This window comes from Cryptotermes secundus, unplaced genomic scaffold, assembly GCF_002891405.2.
Source record: "Cryptotermes secundus unplaced genomic scaffold, Csec_1.0 scaffold245, whole genome shotgun sequence".
Taxonomy (NCBI): domain Eukaryota; kingdom Metazoa; phylum Arthropoda; class Insecta; order Blattodea; family Kalotermitidae; genus Cryptotermes; species Cryptotermes secundus.
In genome coordinates this window covers 847,410-864,885 of record NW_019736398.1, presented here as the reverse complement: position 1 = coordinate 864,885, position 17,476 = coordinate 847,410, and the positions used below count along the sequence as shown (strand labels likewise).

The 17,476-nt window shown below is 41.9% G+C and overlaps 1 protein-coding gene and 1 long non-coding RNA gene across 3 annotated transcripts in view; one reads left to right on the top strand and one right to left on the bottom strand.

The window, feature by feature from the left end:
• The window catches only part of LOC111869813 (protein trachealess), a 764,956-nt gene that overhangs the window by 159,951 nt on the left and 587,529 nt on the right, over positions 1-17,476 (top strand). The window lies entirely within an intron of this gene.
• On the bottom strand, positions 6,770-7,306 carry LOC111869814. Its single transcript, XR_002843738.2, has 2 exons — positions 7,024-7,306; positions 6,770-6,878 (listed from the first exon to the last, which is right to left on the bottom strand). It is a non-coding gene; the product is annotated as an uncharacterized LOC111869814 (long non-coding RNA).

Sequence of the window (17,476 nt, the reverse complement as noted above, 5' to 3'; positions counted from 1 at the left end):
ATATTCTACATAATTCAATTTCTCCTACTCTAAGTTCCTACTTCGCTAAATTTAATCGATATTACACGTAAGTTTCATGCCCTCGCCATGTTTATAGTCGCCCCGTATGAAAAGTTTCATGCAAAACGTGAAGACAGATTTTAGATCGGTCTCAATATATACGTAATTTAACATTCTCAGTGGTTCACCATTTCTAGCCATGAAACATAGACTTAAGTACATGCACACATAATGGGTAAAACTATCCTGTAGCTGATTTATATTCTGTAACAATGGTCTTCTTAAAAATATACTTGTTTTTGACATCTGCCACCACGTAAAATTTCACCATTCTAGTTGATGTAATGTGGATGCCACCTAGAAAATTTGCACGGTCATTATTTTGGTATTATTAACAGTAAAAAAGTAAAGCTATCCCTGTAATAGGCCGTGGAGATCCATGGAGTTGTGAGACGTGAAGACATCCACATTTCCTTGACAATAAGCTCACGGATGGCGGTGAGATTGTCAGCCTTACGCGCCGGCCGGCCGTCATTTACCCTCAGGAACATTCCTGGTACTCATTTCTGTTAGAGGTTGAGTCGACCCCCGGGGTCATATTGCGGCTGGAAGGATAAGGCCAATTGAAAAATCCATTGACCTCAATGGGAATCGAACCTGCGACCTTCCGGCTTGTAGCATAGTGCCTCAACAAACGATGCTACCGCTTGCCCCGTTGTTTATAGTAAGAAACTGAAAAATGGAAATGCGAGATGACTTCTGTTGGCATGATATTCATACCAAGTTTCGCGAAAAGCTATCAGTTGGTGCAGAATTTATAAAGTGGTAGGTACACGCATTTGGTTATAACATAGGCCTATCTTTTCTGATATGAAAAATGTATGCTAAAATGTGTGATCCAGGTGTGGATTTTGTCCCAGTTCTGAATTTGTACAACGTGCATTCCCTTTTCCTTATGAATTTCACGTGCATTTGTTTTGTTTTTTTGTTTTCTCTTTTTTTACTTCTTGCTTTATTTAATGACGTTGACTACAGCACAGACTAAACGGGTAACCTAACGGCCCGCAAACGTTTCCCTTTATTTATCAAGCTGTTAAATTTCTTGACCACTTCATAAAATGTCCAGTTTCATCACTATGGAAGATCTTGTAACAAGCAGGCTGCAGATGTCATGGGTCTGCCAGGAGTTTTTGTCAGTTTGGAAGTTTTCGTCTTATCGGGTAGATGTAAACAGGTACGGTAGCGCGACCCAGCTACAGGGTGAAATGTCTACACACAGAGCAGTAAATTTCAGTGTTCATTCCACCCATACTTATGAACCAGCGTAAGGAAGTTCTTCACCGCCTTTGCCACTGTATTTCATTAAATTCTTTTTGAAAAGGGTGTCAGGAGGCTACGACCCAGAATTTATATTTTGAATTCTTTATTATTATCTTTAACAATTTGTTTATAGAATCTAAGGGGTTCTGGCGATGATGTATAACACTCAGAATTACTGGGGTCTAGGACCTTTCCCAGAACGCCTCTGTGGTCTAGTGGTCAGAGTTCTTGGCTACAGAGCCAGAGGTCCGGGTTCGATCCCCGGTGCTACCAAATTTTTCTGAGAAGAAGTGGGTCTGGAACGGGATCCACTCAGTCTCCTGAGGATAATTGAGCAGGTATTTCAAGGATATAGCAGCTCGGGTCTAGAAACCCGAAATTAACGGCCGCTGGCGCCGCGACACCCGCTATCCGCTAAAGTTGGCACTAATTTCGCCGACAAGCGACGGTCTCTCGGTCGGTATAGTTCGCTTGCGGGCAAAACCATGGAGTTTTTTTCTCCATCGTCCGGTATTCTAGAGACTAGGAAACAACGTTTCGGAAACTGGTTCTGTTTCCGTAATGGAGTCTGTGTATTAATGTAACTCCGATAGCTGTGATCACTGTTAGGAGCCTTCTGGAGCCACACGCCCTTGTTCGAAATGCTTTCGCTTTTTTTTAAGCAGGAATTTTTTTCTTTGCTTTAGATAAAGTGTTTAAAAAATTTCGATGAGGTATTGTTGAAATTAATTTCTTTAAAGAACCTCGGACTCAATTTTATTTCTTACATTTCACTTGCATCCTTCCAGAAATTAAGACACCCATATTCACAGATTTATTTTATATTGCTTTGCGTTTCTTCTGTGATTTGGTGCGAATATATGGCGGCGTTAAAAACGCTATCCCCGGTTCTTCCAGTGTTCAAATTATTAAATGTATTGATTATAAATGTATATATTTTACTTTTCTCACTACTCAGTGATAACTTAGATTTGTATTAGTGTAATTATCATTATATTAAATTTGTTTTATAAATTGCCTTGTTTTATGTTTTGTTTCATTTCTTCAATCGTGTTCGATTTGTAATTGGCCTTTGGGCTGTTACGTATGCACGTAAATAAGAATCCAGTTATTACTTTATTGTCGTTGTTCGAAGTTATAAATGAGCGTACATAGTTTGTGGTCTGAACTTTGGTCATGGGAAAGACTTGAAATAAGTACCGAGAGATGGAAGGATAGAAGGGATGCGAGAGGAAATATACCGTATTATTATGAAGGAGTGATTAGAAGAGTGTGTTGCAAGCTGGACCTCAACCTCCTCCTCTTCCTCTTCCCCCCCAATATTTCTCTCTCGTAGTTCGTCGAGCCGACCCTGCGCTTAACTGCAAGAGAGTTACAGGAGAGGAACAGCTCCTACCAGAGTAGCTGCAGGCATAATATACGGTAACTATTAAATAGTTTATAAAGTAGGCCATTGGGGAATAGTTGTTGCAAGTCTCGGCGCTCGGCTTCAGTAGCTGTGTATAATACATGATGCCGGGACTTAGTGCACTGAGATCGAATCCAGAGCGGAGATACACCATTTAATAAGTGTTCGATATTAAAATAAAGGATGGATTTCTGTCGCGCAGTATTACAGGCGGTAGGGTGATGCTGTTATGAGTAATATTATTTTTCTTATTGCTAGTGGGATGGGACTAAGTCCCTTGTACTGCGGCCACTACCAGCTATTGTACCAGCCCCAGATGATAGGGGAGGGTGATTGTGGAGCAATTGATGGAATGAAGATTGGCAGGGGAAACCGAAGTACTCGGAGAAACCCTGTCCTAGCGCCACTTTGTCCACCACAAATCCCACTTGACCAGACCCGGGATCGAACCTGGGCCGCCGCGGTGGGAAGCCAGTGAGTAACCGCTTGAGCTGTGGCGCGGCCTTATGGGTAACATGCACGCAGTGAGTACAATGAACACAATGGGCAGGCTGATTCTCTGTCTGTAATTGTGAGCCCGGTCACATACCCGCTCTACGTACCCTCAACTATTGTACAGAAGAGCTGGGATAGCTCCAGCTGAAGGACCGGGTTTCGATTATCGGCAAGGGAAAGAGATTCTTCTCCTCTCGACAGCGTCAAGATTGGCTCTGGAACCCACCCAGCCTGTTATACCGCGAAGTTCAAGAAGCGGTACAAATGAGCTTTCTGGGAAATACGGGCCAGTACACGACTAGGTCATCAAAGAAATAATAATAAAAAAAGGTAAAGCTATCTCTGTAACAGGCCTTGGAGGCACGTAGATTTGTGAGACGTCGAGGCTCCCACATTTTATAGACAATCGGCTCACAAGTGGCGGTGAGGTTGTCAGCCTTACGTACCGGCCGCGCTTTACCCCTCAAGAAGATTTCTGGCACTCATTTCAGTTAGAGGCTGAGTCGACTCCAGGGCCATAGTGTTGTTGGAAGAATTGGATCAATTGAAAAATCAAGTGAATTCGTTGGGATTTGAACCCGTAAATTTCCGGCTTGTAACATAGTGCCTCAACCAACTGCGCTACTGCCTGCCCCATCAAGGAAATAGGCTATATTTTTCCGACGAAATTACATGTTTCGTATAACTCATGATCAATAAAAGTGAAGACTGCCAGCACATTTGCCCACAACACACAGGTCTGTATGCAATGAAGAAACGTAGTTTGCTACAGCAGAGTCTGAAGCAAAACCTCACGTGGCGTAGTTTCGCGAAGGAAGAACATAGAGACTAACCGCATAAGCATGACGTCAGACCGAGTTCTGCATACTCGTAGTTCATGACTGCGATGTTTCTTGTGTTCTCACGGTGTTTACTATGAAGATTACTGTCTTCCGGTTTTTAACACCGTGTAATGTGATAGATATTTGTCGGCATTCTCCTGAAATGTCGGTTAACATTTACGGTTCTTAAGATTTAAGTTTGTGACAATATATTAACACAGTTATTGACTTTCTGGACATTTTTTTTCAACCTTTTTTTTTTCTGTTATCAAAACATCCGTCATTGCGTTATTGACGGATACTTTGATAATAACGGATGATGCCTCAACGGAACGGGATGCTGAAATATATTACTGTTTTTTTTATTTAAACGATATTTCTGGTACTGTAATCTGCCTCCGTCCACAGGTAAGAAGCCCACTCAAGTAGGCCGAATCGATAAAACTGGTCTCCATATTTGAGTATAGTGCAGACTCCGAAACTACGTTTTATATTAAAAAAAGGCAGGACAATGGATAATGCCAAAAACGATTATAACCTAACCAGCCATACATATGAAGTCACTTCGTAGAAGGCGGTGAATATTATAACCTATATAGCTGAGAAAGAGTATAATTAGAACGATTAAGTCAAGGAGGATGAGTTGGGCAGGGCATGTAGCATGTAGCACGAATAGGGGAGAAGAGGGATGCATATACGATATCGGTGGGAAAGCCAGAAAGAACGAGACCACACGGAAGACCAAGGCGTAGGTGGGTGAACAATATTAAAATGGATCTTAGAGAGATAGGATGGGATGATATGGATTGGACTGATCTGACTCAGGATAGGGACCAGTAGAGGGCTCTTGTGAACACGGTAATGAACTTTGGGTTCCATAAAATGCTGGGGAGTTCTTGAGTAGCTGCAGAATTGGTGGCTCCTCAAGAAGGGCTCAGGTCCATGAGTAAATACGTAGTTGAGAAAGCATCGTTAAGGAAGGTTACTAAGACAGGGAAGAGAGAGAGAGAGAGGGAGGGAGGGAGGGAGGGAGGGAGGGAATGTTCTGAGAGTATTTGCCATGGCTGAGTTGTTCTTGTAGTCATTGCGGGAAGAATGTGGCAAAATGTTGGCGGTCTTGAAGGAGATACAGTGGCAGGATGTAGTGACCTCTCTGTAAGCTATCTGCAGCTAACTCTTACATCAGGTATAAACAAAAGGAGGACAACGAAATGTGAGCGACTGCTTGGCGGGTCAGTGGTTCCGAATTATGAAGTAAGAGAAAACAGCAGGAACTCTTTAACACTGCTCTGTACTGCCATGTTGGCTCACCGACGGCCTAGATACGCAGTGTTCGATCCCCGGTACGAGACATTTCTTTTAATGTTTACTGAAGTCGCAGCGGCTCTCTTCTTTTTAAATGAGTATGAGGAGAGTTCGGTGATCGAGGTGGCCGGAACAGGATGCGGAACCCAAGTGTCTTATAGTGTTCGCGGTCAATGACCGCGTAAATGTTACATCATCCAGGCGACCCACCAGGTGCCTGCACGGTCTTGTTTGCTAATTTGCTTATCTACTTTTTAGGCCTACTCTCTTACCTCAAAGTTCGTACCATGTAGCTCCCCGAAAATGAAGAAAAGCATTTTGATAACAGCTTGTGTGACACATCAGTGTTACATGAGGCAGAACTCTCGGCTAGCAAAGAAGAAAATGCGTACAACTTAAAGCGTATAACAGTATTTGTAACCCCATTTTTAATTTAATACTGGAAATCTGTTTTTTTAGTGATAGTTATCTAAACTACGAAAATTTAAAGAATTCTACTTACATAGAATACATTTAGATACTTCGATACTTATCATAATTCTAATCATTCTCATCGTCATCACCATTATTATGATGTTATTGTTATTGTGGCAGAATGCGAAAATCAGTGCCTCGTGATCCTAAATCCTGCCGTCAAACAAAAAGCTAGTCCAGTTTTTTCCACCTCTTAATGTTTACTCCCATTATTATTATTAAATATGTAAAGCTATCCCTGTAACAGGTTATGGAGGCCCATGGGGTTGTGAGACTTTGAGGGTTCCACATTATCTAGACAGTTGCCTCAAAGATGGCGGTAAGGTTGTCAGCCTTACGCGCCGGCCGCTCTTTACTCCCCATGAAGACTCCTGGCACTCATTTCCGTTAGAGGCTGAGTCGACCCCAGGACCATAGTGAAGCTGGAAGGATTAGGTCAATCGAAAAAATCCACCTCATCGGGACTCGAACCCGTGACCTTCGAGCTTGTAGCATACTACCTCAACCAACCACGCTTCCGCGTGCCTATTATTATTATTATTATTATTATTATTATTATTATTATTTCTTTTTGATTGTTTAATCCTGTGTTGTCATATTGGCGTTGTTGTTGGTATCCATGCTGACAATAATTGGCCATTGGCTGTTGAGCTCAGCACGTAAGTAAATAAGGGACTGAATTGGAATGAATAATTATTATATTCCTTCCATTTATTCTCATATTTCTCTTTAAATTACGCCATTTCTTTTTCCGCTTCTTACATCTTCATCACTTTTATTCCTTACACTGCCATTTACCTTTCTCCTCCTGTCTGCAACCGCTCTTACGCCCTTTGATTTCCGTTGTTGGGTGTGGTTTCGGTAGGCAGTGAAATTCCTTCTCAGGTCTTTATACGGGTCTTGGATTATGAGTAGAACAAGGGTACTAATATCACGCCGACACACCTTACAATTACTCACTGTTTATTATCATAGGCTGAAACACTTCTGTCCGTAGGGATTACACACATTACATTTACACACTGTTAAACGTTTTACCATATGCAGAAACACGTCTATCGGTAAGAATGACCGAATCAGAAGTCTTTCGAAGCCCGGACTACATCCTCGAGTTTGGGGACATTAATTCTCCCCACCCTCGCAGATATATTCCATCATCGCTTCTCATTCGATCATTCAAACGGAAGGCGGGTGTGTTACTTCAAATCCTCCAATAACCTTTTACAATTACATCTTCGAAGCCGCTGGTCCAGCGATATTCCCAACGGTTCCTGAGACCTCGCTGGAATGCAGCTGCGAAGTGTAATATTTCATACGATGAGCGGCATCCTTTGCTGATAATATATATTTATTTTGGCTGCATGTAACAACTGACACTGTGTCACCACTATTCCGTGCCGCAGGGATATGAGTGTCAGTTGTTTACACCAAGTCTAGCTCTTAATATTCCAATTTAATCTTTAGTTTAAATTGGACGACTTCATGTCCCTTCCTTGCTACGGAAGTCTTTTGGTTCTTCTTTGTGCCTGTCTTCCTTTACCCTTCTTTCTATTTTTATTCCAGTCCCTTCTTGCTCATGTCAAAATATATATCATAATTCAGGTTCAAACTGAAACACGAGTTCGAAAGTGTGACATTCAGGATCCATAAGTTTCGATTACTTGTAAAATTTTTCCAATCATAATTTTTTGAGGGATTAATAACTCGCATGGAACATGGCTCTCCCTTTAACGCAAGGCTTCTGACGGGTGTCAGGTGACAGTATCAATATTTGTAATTAAAATGGTAATGGCATACGCGGTACGCCTTATCTGTTCAACAGCCTTCCTTCACGACGCGCAGTGTTCCCTCCCCGGTGGGGGCATTATTCATTCTTGATTTACCACAGTCAGGTTAACAACCAACGCGATTTATTGTTCACTTCTGCATTCATGGCTTGCCGTAGCTTCGCTTCCCCCTTTATTTATATGTAACCATACGTTTCTTATATAAAAGCTTTTCGCTGTTAACTTGGAGACGCTGCGAAACACAGGCTCTCGTCTTGAACAATTCCTCCACTTCCCCAGGAAGTTTAAAGGTTATATTCGGAGTGACCCTAAAATATGAAGCAACAACATTTATATTGCCTGATACGGTCGTATTGTGACTTTCACAGTGGAATTCATCGTCTTAAGAATTGTCAAATTGAAGGAAGGAATGTGAAATGTTGGGTTTGAGGTGTGTTCTATGGAAGTACACAGCAAGTGAAGGAGGTTTTGCCTGCTGCCTGCTTCTTAATCGATACTTATTTGGCTTAGTCTTCAGCCCTGAAGTTGGAGGCAGTATATTCAACTTAAACATCTGTGAGTTTCTGCCAGACTGTACAGCTTTATTTCTCAGAAGAAAGTGTTCTTTGATGTGACGTGTCTTCATATTCATTGCAAGATATGAATAATATATACCCCAATTTGAACTGTAATATGTTTTGAGAGGACTTTAGACGAGTTTTGGATTGATAATTCGATTTATTTGACTCTTTGATACAGCATGTGACTACACTTTAGAATTTACCATCACACACTCGCTAATGTCAATAGCCTTCACTAGCCGTTGCTCGGTAGCGGCTTCCAACAACGGACGTTCTCCTTTCTCCGGGTTCCTGAACTATCCCTGTAACTCAGCTACCAGCTTCTCACAGAAACGACCGAACAGCAGTCCTCTAACTCACTGACTGTCTAACCAACCAACTCAACTCAGCTCATCTCAACGGTCTCAAAAGTCAAAGTCGAAGATACTTTACGACTGACGCTCTACCGCCAATCAGTTCGTTTTGGGGACAAACCCCTTGAGGATCACGACATGAGATGTTTTTCATCTGAACCCTTGGGGATATATCCGTTATGTAACTTCCACACTGACGAGGTGATGTGTTTGTCTTCCATGAATAGGCTTCGCCTTTGTCAAGTTATTGCAGATAAAACACGTTGTTTCCCAAACTGCACTGCACTATAATATGTGGCCATGAAATATTTATACAAATTGTTACATTCATGTAATTAGTGTTGGTAGTGATATCAATCCCAGTTAATAAATTACTTATCCTTTGTGTCTGGTCATACGACTCAGCGTCGAGTAAAAGTTTTGAATTAAATAATATAGAACTTAATTCCGTTATTTTATCTACAGTTTCATGTAAGATAAACAGATTTCAGGAAGTCTACAGACTAGCAGGTTGAATTCAACTTCAGGCAAAGGTGTTACATCGGACAGCCATGAACCAAGGTTTAATCTCCCTACAATGCTTAATATAGATTGTGAATACCGAATTTGCTATATATCCGTTAGTGTTTTTCGAGTTATAACATGAAGACTGTTGGACATGCAGTGACGATTTCTACTGTTATTTGTTTAACTTGACCACTTCATCTCAAGCACGCGTAAATTGGTAACATAATTGTTCACTAATTTTCCTAAAATGTATATTTTCGGACCAGTGATACAATTTTTCCAATTCCTGGTCAGAATGTTAGAACGGTAATGATTTTGATTCTAATTCTGGAGGTACTCGACTCTACTTTCATCCTGCATGGCGTTCATCTTTGTTTTATTCAGCTCCTCCAGGTGAGTAGGATCCGGGATAACGCAGTCGGAATAGCGACTGACTCCGGGCTGGACGGCAGAGGGGTCGGAATTTTCTCTTCTCCACGTCGTTCAAACCGGCTCTGGGGCCCACCCAGCCTCCTATCGAGCGGGTAGCGGGGGCTCTTTCTCCGGGGGTAAAGCGGCTGCGGCGTGAAGCTGACCAATCACATACTAATGCCGACGTCAAGTAAACGTGTATCTAAGTATCTACTCCCTCATACTCTTTCATGGCCTAGTGTTTAATTAGTTAAGCGAAGGGACAACCTTACCTTTATCTTACCTCCTAGCGAGTGCCAAGGTACGACTTAAGAAATCCCATTTCCTGAGGCCATTCGTTGATCGTCCTTCCATAACGCATTCAAAAGTATATAGTGTATCTGATAAATCATCGCAAAACAACCGAATAACTAACCATTATTATAGGGCCCGCGCCATAGCTCAAGCGGTTAGTCGCTGGCTTACCATCGCGGCGGCTCGGGTTCGATTCCGGGTCTGGTCAAGTGGGATTTGTGGTGGACAAAGTGGTGCTGGGCCGTGTTTTATCCGAGTACTTCGGTTTCCCCTGCCAATCTTCATTCCACTAAATTCTCCATCATCATAATCACGCGGGGCAGGTACAATAGGCCAATCAGTGGCCGCCGTGCCGAGTGGACCCAGCTGGACTCCACCCCCCCCCACTATGCGAACGATTATAAATTAAAGAGGCTGTAGACGGTCAAAATATGATCATAAAACTTAGTTTTACGCAGGCGCAGAAGGAATGTCCAGTAATATATTTAAACCACCGTGTATCAAGCTTGACTTCTTTGTAGTTTATGTATGCTAAAGTTGAAATAAAAATTCTGAGTGGTAGACAGGCGCTAATAGCTTCAGCAACTGATAGGTGGATACAAGTAAACCCACTGCTTCGACTGCTTAAAGAAAAATGGAAACATTTACTGACTAGAACTTATTAAACTGAAAATAGGTCCCTCTCATAACAAGTTTGGGTTCATGGAAAACCGTTCTAATATAGTACCTCTATGCCCGTTGAATATCATTCTCGATATGTATTTCCGGCGGCATATAATTCTGGAAACATGGTAAAGACAAACGTAGGTTAGGCTATATTAGGTTACATTCGGTTCGGTTAAGTTAGGGTAGTTCAGTTTGGTTAGGTTAATTTAGGTTAACTTCGGTTATATTAGTTTAAGTTCGGTTCGTTTACGTTAAGTTACGTTATTATCTTAGTATAGCCAATTAAAACAGAAGTTGTTGAAATCAGTTTGAGTTCATCAGTGTCCCTATATTTTTCCACATTTCAATGCCATCCACAGGGACACAGTAATAAAAAAGAAAATAGCTCAAGATTGAAGAAAGCAGTCTTCTGGGATTTGGCACCGTGTATATGTGGTGTTAACCGACGTTTCGGTGAAAGCAGACTGCTTTTACCGGTTCTCACGGTCTCTTCGCTTGCAGATTTCTTATATTTTTTCTTCTACCCTGAAGATGGAGGCGATACGTTCCTCCGAAACGTCGGTTAACACCACATATACACGGTGCCAAATCCCAGAAGACTGCTTTCTTCATAGTCACCGCCGTGGAAGCCTCAAATCCTACATAGCTCAAGATTATTTTCTGTGATTGTACATAATGTCGGAGAATTTAAAGAATTTGAAAATTTTCATAAAACAATCCTGCATGTAAAATAATATACAATGAAGGAAAATAATCTTAAGCTAGTTTATTTTTATTATTAATTATGCTTCATTGGAAATGACATTGCATATGCCGAAACTTACGGGCACAATGATGAATTTAAACAAATTTCAGCAACTTCTCTTGTAATTGACTGCAGTAAGATAACAAATAACATTACGGGTTACAACGGTTCACAACTCAACGTAGGAGATCGCCTAAGTTCGTTTAGTTTAGGTTAATTTTTTTTATGCTAGTGGGGTGGGACTAAGTCCCTTGTACTGCGGCCACTTCTGGCCCATTGTACCAGCCCCAGATGATAGGTGAGGGTGATTGTGGACCAATTGGTGGAATGAATATTGGCAGGGAAAACCGAAGTACTCGGAGAAAACCTGCCCCAGCACCGCTTTGTCCACCACAAATCCCACTTGACCAGACCCGGGATAGAACACGGGCCGCCGCGGTGGGAAGCCAGCGACTAACCGCTTGAGCTATGGCGCGGCCTAGGTTAATTTAGATTAGGCTTCATAATTACAATTATCCCGTAATATTATCTTAAACTTACAATTCTCATTCGCATACCACACATCCAAATGTTTCTCCTTACATTTATCACAGGTTCTACGTGTTTTTGGTCTTCCTCAGTGGGAATTCCTCCGCAACTGTACCTTTCCCCAGTCCGCAGCGGAACCTAGTATTCACATCATAGCGTTCCTTTCCGTTGCACTTAAATCTTTTCATTAGCCCTAGATCCTTGTAGCTTATAGCAAATAATACTGATGAAAAACGTACAGAACTCATTTTCGCTGAGCTGGATTCGAGTTCGGGAGTGCGAGAACTGAAACCGCAAGTACTACAAGTTGTAATGGAGCTTCTATGGAGCAGCAGTGCCGGTACGGATGTGATGCATGCCTGGACATCAACAGGTTGTCCTGAGAACTGCCGTGAAAGTGAGATAACCTTTAGTCAATTTGTCACCGCGGGGAGTCGAGGCGTTCTGCAACGTATTCTACATTGCCACCAGGGAGGGAATTATTTCCGTTGGACACGATAATGTATCCCGTCATGTGAGGTACAAGTTAGGTGTAATCTTTCAATTCGAAATAAATTCTAGAAGGAATTACTGCCGTTTCATTTCAAGGTGATATCTAATTCATTAATTATTTTATTTATTAACCAACTCAACTTCGCCAACTTCAGCTGATAGAGGGCGTCGCGTGGTCAACGCAACGAATCCCCACAGTCGTTAATTTCGGTTTTCTAGACCGGGGCCGCTATTTCCTTAAAATAGCTCCTCAGTTATACTCACGAGGCTGAGTGAACCCCGTTCCAGACCCACTATGTCCCAGAAAATCTGGTAACACCGGGAATCGAACCCGGACCTCTGGATCTTTAGGCAGGAACTCTGACCACTAGACCACAGCACTAACTTCGCCGACAAGCGGCGGTCGCTCGGTCGGTATAGTTCGCTTGCGGACTAAAACCATGGAGTTTGTTTCTTGTTTTTGTTTGTATATTAACCAACTGAAAACAGATGAATCCTCATTTGAGAGATCAAATTCTGCGCTTTTACAAATCTACAAACAAAATTATACTTGAAGAAAGCAGTCTTCTGGGATTTGGCACCGTGTATATATAAGAGACAGTGAGAACTGATATAAGCAGACTGCTTTTACCGGTTCTCACGGTCTCTTCGCTTGCGAATTTCTTATATTTTTTCTTCTACCCTGAAGATGGAGGCGATACGTTCCTCCGAAACGTCGGTTAACACCACATATACACGGTGCCAAATCCCAAAAGACTGCTTTCTTCATAGTCACCGCCGTGAAAGCCTCAAATCTTACAAAATTATACTTTTGTACGTTTTAATCTTTGCGGTTTTACATAGCAGGTAAAGGCAAAGTTCTTGACCTCAACGTTAGATGGAGGTGAGTGGTCAGCCTCACGCCTTTGCCGATTTACTCCCAGAGAATCTTCCGTCGGTCCCATTGAACAGGAGGCTGGATGGGCCGCAGAGGCGGTTTAGACGCTGTGGAGGAATTTAGATAGCAGACGAGAAAATGAAGGATCATAAACTGAAAGGCTATAAACATTCCCGAAATTTAATCTGCTATAATTTATCCTTATGAGTGCAATTTTGCTTCGTTCCTGTCTTTCTCAAGTTACATACTTACACAGTGCTACTGTAATCTCCATTTTCCCACGCTCGATTTATAGACTTCCCTTGTAAGGTAAAATATAAAGGTATTCCTGTCCTTAACTATTTAAGCACTACGCCATGAAGGCGTATGGGCTAGTGGATGTATAGAATCACATTTTCTTGGCCCCGGCCGCTTTACCCTCGGGAAAGAGCCACCGATACCCATTGTATAGGAAGTTGGGTGGACCCCACAACTGGTCTGGGAGACTGGAGAATTGAAAATTCAAGACCCCGCCGGGACACAAACTCCGAACCCTCTGTCGTTCAGCCCATAGTCAATCGCTATAACAACTGCAATATCCCGGCTCCGTATTCCCTTGCATCTATACGAAACCACGCGTCATTCTCAATGACCTCGAATGCAACAAAATGGACGGAATAGTTTTCGTCTCCAGCTACCTGTTTCCACGTATAATCTCTGCGTTCATGCACCGTTATAAACGAAATCACGATTTCACTGAGTATCCACGCTGCAAAGAAGGGGAACTTGTTCTCAGCAAAAGATGGGACCGCAGCACCGGCTGAAACATGCGTACCTATCACTGGCGACTGGCAGTAATTACCAACAGCTCCGAGTAACGAATAGGGACAGGATGACAGAACGGCGAGCCCTAGGCGTTTGTGTGCAGTACCCGTATAACGATATTGATGGGTAAGGATATAGTTAAGGTAAATGAAGTTAATGTTTTACTGCAGTGGACTGTGAAGCGCATAGGGAGTGTGCATTTCCTCGGAAAGTACCACGCAGTTGGACATGTGACTGGAGATTATCTCCACGCGTTCGTAATCTCAACATAGGTTGGATGTGTGTAGTTACTTTCACACTCCGGCCAGTTTATCTCCGAGAAATAGCTCGCGGAACCTAGTGGTTATGACACTTTTTGAGCCCAAAAGTATATCTTGACGTGGTAAGAGAGAGAGAAAATTAATCGGTTTATTCATAAATTAAAAATGTATGAGTCAGAATGTCAAAGCTTACTGCCGTAACATACTTTGTCTCTGATCGGATATGTGTTTGTCTGACACGATAGTCCTGTATACTCTTTTATGCTTTAACTAAGTCCATTTTTATATGAAGTAGGCAGCAGAAACTTGTCCTACCAGGAGTTTCCCACTGGGTGTCACAATGCTATAAATAAAATTACAAGTAATATTCCAACCTACGTGTTATACAATCACTTTGTGTAATAAATAACCCTAACTACAAGCACTATCAGTAAACCTAGCCTCAAAACATGGGTTACTTGAGCCCAGGTTGTGTATATTTCATCTTAGATGAATGTCTTCAAGGATTAAACACTGTAAATCAGAGCGAATTTTTATGAGCGAAGCCAACAAATTAATGTATTTTATTTTCTAGCCGTCAGTGTATTCTGGGTTCTGCAAAGCCGGACACTTTAGTTGCTAGTACATACCCAGTATTGAGGATGTGTTTAATCTTTATGGCCATGCGTTTTTACCTGATTGTTTGGTCTGATTATGTACTAGTAATGCGCGCTTACAAGGGGGGTGGCATTCTGCGGCCCCGCTATAAAAAATTATCGGCTTGCATGATTTTCGTATATTATAAATAATAATAACTTATGTTAAAATTGTAGTAAAATTAATTAAGCAAACGAACAAACAAGTTACACATGAGTAGACTTACTTAAGAATACAAGCAATAAACATCTAAACAAATAAATCTCTCTCTTTCTCTATGGCTTTATAGCCCTTTGGACCTTGACCACTTTTTCAGTTTCTTAATCTATACACAGTCGGTAGAATTCCTTGGACGTGAGATCAGCCCGTTGTAAGGCCGCAACCTACACACAGAAAAACATAAACACAGAATAAACTCACACAGACACCCATGCCTTGAGTGGTATTCAAACCCACGATCCCAGTGTCCTAGCGGGCGAAGATGGTAAATGACTTACACGGAGTGGCCACTGTGATCGGCTAAATAAGCAAGTAAAGAAATTTAAACAACTATATAACTAAAATAAAAATCAGAGAAATATATATATATATAAGTTGACGTTGAAGTTTTAGGGTTCGTGAGTAGGCAAATACGTACTGACGTCCAGTATACACGGTTCGATGTATGCTGTACTGTTCGCAGAGAAAATTTACATCGAAGAAAGTGTGTAACTCTTAAATTGTTGGCTCCAAACGTCCAGTAGTGGTTCACAGTTTTGAATATCAGTTAGCACTCTGCAATCCTTGCATGTTACATTTGAAGCAAGCCTCTGAATTGTTAAAAAAACGACAACCTGAAAATTCAAAGTTTTAAAAAAAAACTTTTAAAAATTAAGACATGATGGAACAAAATTAAATCCAAAATTGCAATCTGTACAATCTACCCAATAATTATATTACAGATAATTGTATTACACCTACATAGATCCAACATACCTAAGCATTGGCCAGCATATACGTATCTATAACATTAAGCTGTCTATGAGTGTATTTTTTTTATTGCTAGTGGGGTGGGACTAAGTCCCTTGTACTGCGGCCACTTCTGGCCTATTGTACCAGCCCCGGATGATAGGTGAAGGTGATTGTGGAGCAGTTGGTAGAATGAAGATTGGCAAGGGAAACCGAAGTTCTCGGAGAAGACATGCCCCAGCCCACTTTGTCCACCACAAATCCCACTTGTCCAGACCCGGGATCGAACCCGGGCCGCCGCCGTGGGAAGCCAGCTGCTAACCGCTTGAGCTATGGCGTGGCCTTGGATATGAGTGTAAGATTGCCTGATGACAGACAATAGGCCGAAACGAACTGCAGAAATAAGCAACTGCAATATCCAACTAAACTGTGTAGAACCGTTTCTTTGACGAAAGTCTCTCACGCATTAATCTAGAAAACAGAACATTTGCTCCGATACGGTGCTTCAATTAGAGTAAACGGTTAACTCATTGGGGTAGAGTTTTTCTTTAGAAGCTGACAGTCGCTCATCTTATCAAGAAATTCCCCGCCTTGCATGGAACTCGACAGCTACTAATAACCTTTTATCAACACCAATGTTTCCACAATGATCGTCTATGTTCTGATTTTCCGACTAATATTTTATACGAATTTCTAATTACACATACATGCTACATATCCTGCTCATCTTCTTCTTCTTGATTTTATCTCGCTAATAATGATTGTGAGAAAAGGAGTTTCTCGTTATAGAATGCTCTCTATGCTTCTGTTACTTTGTCTCCCACGTCAGAGAGAAACGCAGACTCGCAGAAGACGTGGCTCTCCTTGCTAACCGCTTCATCCTGGCTTTTTGCTTGGTATATTCCTCGACGTGTCCCTCCGAAACATCTGTTGACTTTCAACGGACCGCACTGCGTTATATCCCGGAGGATAAAGGACCACCGCGGTGAAAACCTCAAATCCTTAACAGAAAATGCATTTAGAACGTAACTTGCAGGTACTCAGAAAGGAATGTAGCTACTATTGGGTTCTGACGATGGTGTATAACACACAGAGATACTGGGTTTTCGGACTTTGTTCATCGGCCGGATTCTAATTAACTAAGAAAAAACACAACTTTTTGGAAACTGGATCTGTTTCCGTCTTCAGGCGAAGGAAAACACTCTGTTGGACCTGAGGACGGAAACAGATACAGTTTCCGAAACGTGTTTTTTCTTAGTTATTTAGAATCCGGACGATGGACAAAGTCCAAAAACCCAGTATCTCTGCGCAGCAAGGAATACATGAGTAACTGGAGTCAGCATTTACGTCGTTTTTTTCGTGGGAAGCCTGGGAAGCGTGTGATTTTCCACCTTAACCGTATATTGTTTTTTTTTTCAGTATATACTTCTTGTATTACCTGCTGTACACTACTGCTACTGAAGGGACTGAGAAGGTATAGAAGGAATTTTCTTCTTGTTTGTCTGTGAGAAATATGAGCCGATATAGCGTCTGTTGAGACCACAAATTAATGGTTTCTACACTCCGGGAAGCTGCCGGGTGTCTCAGATTCAAGCCTTCGAGTCCTATCCTGAAACATCCGCCTATTCTTATAAGGTTTAATTGATTAAAGAGTTACTGGTATATAACGCCGTTTAATCCATTGAAGATCAGCCTACGTTTCGAAGGAACATATCTCCATGTTCAGGGTCGCAGAATAAGCGAAGCCAGAACCCAGCGTGAAGCAGGCATTCGGTTGGTAACTGT